The 3,191-nt window shown below is 38.4% G+C and overlaps 1 pseudogene; it reads right to left on the bottom strand.

Moving 5' to 3' along the window:
• Positions 1–2,054: 2,054 nt before the first annotated feature.
• LOC134208935 (uncharacterized) lies at positions 2,055–2,940 on the bottom strand (annotated as a pseudogene).
• Positions 2,941–3,191: the final 251 nt, after the last annotated feature.

Raw genomic sequence — 3,191 nt, 5'->3', positions numbered from 1 at the left:
CCAATGGATAGAAGCATGGAATATGCTACTGAGGAAGGAGCTCTAGATAAGGACTTCAATACGCTCAAGGAGAAACACAGAGTAGACTATAAAAACACGAAAATAAAATTCATATGCCCAAATATTTATAATTCGCGATTAAGAAATTTAAACCGTTTTTTAATGATAGATATTCGGAAGTAGTGATAAGGAGTTTGTGTGAAATTGGGATAAATTCTCCCATTTGATGCAGATAAACAGACTTTGGTATCGCATTTGATCTACTGACATTTACACCTGTGTTCAGAATAATAGCAGCGGAAGCCGTTCTTCATACAAAATGGTCAACTTTGACAAGCTGTAACTTTGTACCCCGATGACCGATTATAACAAAAACTGCTATTATTTTGAACAATTTGACCTAGTGCGTAATTTGTGAACGCGTCATACGAAAAAAAAAATGATACTTGGTATGTGTAAATTTCACCATTCTTGTAGCTCACTGCCGAAAATTCAGCTCAATCGGTCATCGGGGTACAAAGTTACACCTGGTCGAAGTTGACCATTTTGTATGAAAAACGGCTTCCGCTGCTATTATTCTGAACACAGTTGTACGTTTCCATTAGAACAGAAATCTGTATGAGTTCAATGGTAAAAAAACAAAGCAAAGCCATTGAATATTCAATGTGCAGCGAATATCTGAGTTTTTCTATTGGGTCTATATGAACTAGTAAAAGTTTAAATAATAGGAATTTCAGTAATGATGGTAACAGACCAACTTTAAAGTTGAAATTTATTAGTCCAACAACATCTACCGGGGCCACCGAATCGACAGACCCATTCCAGGAGTTTATGTATCTTGATCCGAATAGGTACGGAGTTGTGTTTTTCTTGATACGACTTTGTCCAATCGCTATTAATACTTTCTACCAATTCACTCCAAAGCTGAATTCAATTGAAAGGTCAGTAGTTCTTTCAAACCCCCAACCAAGCCACTCTACAGTTGGAGTTCATCAATAGATCTAATGGCAATTCCAAAGGTCCTTTAATCCACTCCAAAGTAGAGTTCTTCCTGATGCGACTAGGTTCGATCATACAACGAACTGTTTAGGCAGAGAAGTAGATAAACCTAAAGATAAAAAGAATATTCAATAAATTGGGATTCCCCTTCGTCAATTAGTTCTATGATGAATCTATTCACCACGCAGTTAGAAATTCTTGTTCTTCTAAACTTTAACACTAAGAATCATTGTTTCCATTTGGTCATGAGGTGCACTTCACACGCTTGCCGATTATCGTAGTGCTCGAACCAGCGCTAGCGTTTCAGCTGGTCAGGTGGGTCGGTAAATAACTGATCATTGGTAAATGAACTGATTGCGGACACATGCAGCTTTTTATAGAAGTTCAACAGAGCCTACTGTTGAACCCCACCACATGAAGAGATGAAGCGTACCCTTTGATCCGAAACTTGATTCGTCCATACCCACGGACGCAACTGACTGCCTCTCATGCATATTTCAACTCGCGATTGTCTCGAGCTCGAAAATGTATCGAGTGTGCATTCGGCATCATGAGTTCAAAGTGGAGGATTTTGGGGAAATCAATCGAGACATCTCCGGATCTCGCCGACAATATTGTAAAAGCGATTTGTATTCTTCATAATGTTATCATAGATCATGAAGGACTCGAAGCACAACTGACTGATGCTTCTCAGGAAATAAGAATGTACACAAGGAAGCAAAATCCCACATATAGCAATATACTGCCGTGAATCGCATATTTGTCCCATCTTCGCTGGATTTCCTATTCATATGGGACAAATATGCGATTCACGGCAGTATAGGAACGGAAAAAGGTCGCTTTGTACGAAATTATTTCAAGGAATTCACAGATAGGAATAAATTATAAGATTTTATTCGAATTCATGTATTTAATCAACCAATAAATTATTGTATCATATGCATTAAATATGCATTAATTAATTGCAAAAATACTTATGTTTGTGATACTACACTAGAGATTGGTGACGTTATAACAGAGTAATATCGCCTTTGACTGGGAACAACGATACTGCATTACTGGTTCGGATTTGTCAACGCATCGTCTTGAAATTGTTGTTGGGATGGAGGTGTACGTTGGAAAGAAAATATTGATGGCGTATGGTTTTCCGCTTCGGCAAACGATAACTGACTCCGCAACGGCGTAGATTGATAAATATTGCCATTATTCGTCACTTTCTGCTTCTTGTAAACAAACCTCTGTACAACACTTTGCAATTCCATTCGAAACTCCATTTTTTCTTCTGGTTCCAGTTTACGAACATGTGGCAACAAGCTTTTAAAAAAAGCTATATCTTCATCATCATCTTCTGTATTGGGTCGTTTCACTTTCCTTTCGAGCAGTCTTAACTTTCGAGATTCAATATCGATAAGTTGCTGTTGGACACCTTTTTTCCATTCTTGTTTCTCGGTTGCGGAATGTTTTCCGTTACGGAATGGACCTCAAAAGCTTCTGAATTCTCGGCTGTATTTGCCTCATTTATTACGATTTCAGATACCAGATACCAGATTTTCTTGGTCGCATTTGGTCTTTGAGAAACAGCATCGACTCAAAATGGGGCCAACAGGTATAAGTTTCAAAATTAAGTGGACCCGCATCGCCAGATCGCCCTTCTGGAATCTTTTTCATTTCCTTTCCAAACGTATTCCTGAGATTTTTCCATTTCTTTTTTACTTCGTCAGCTGTTGAGCAACAATAAATAAATACATCACAATTATGAAATAAGCTATTATTCAGACTTACTGGTTACATTGCCTTCCAACTCAGAAGAAACTTGACGCCAAAGCTTATCTACAAGTATCCTATTTCTATACTGCTTAGTGATTTTATCCCACAGCGCTTTTTTCGTAAAAACTAGCGCAATTAAATTTTCCGAGTCGATCTCCATATGTACACAGTCTGTTTTCGAAATATGTTTCCGAAGGAGAAGGATGCGTTTTATTGCGTCAAAGCACCACACAGCCTGCTTTGCCGCTTTCACGGACACTTCTCTTCGCTTTAGGTATGTCAGGTTCAGATAGTTTCCATATAACATTCATATATCAAGGTGCATCGCCAACGCATCTATTTCCTCCCCCCCATCACTTCACTTTGACTATGTCGTCAGCCTTAAAAGCTGACTTAAAGTGGAAAAGGGAACTTATAAGACCGAA

This window comes from Armigeres subalbatus, chromosome 2, assembly GCF_024139115.2.
Source record: "Armigeres subalbatus isolate Guangzhou_Male chromosome 2, GZ_Asu_2, whole genome shotgun sequence".
Taxonomy (NCBI): domain Eukaryota; kingdom Metazoa; phylum Arthropoda; class Insecta; order Diptera; family Culicidae; genus Armigeres; species Armigeres subalbatus.
This window is presented reverse-complemented; position numbering and strand designations above follow the sequence as displayed.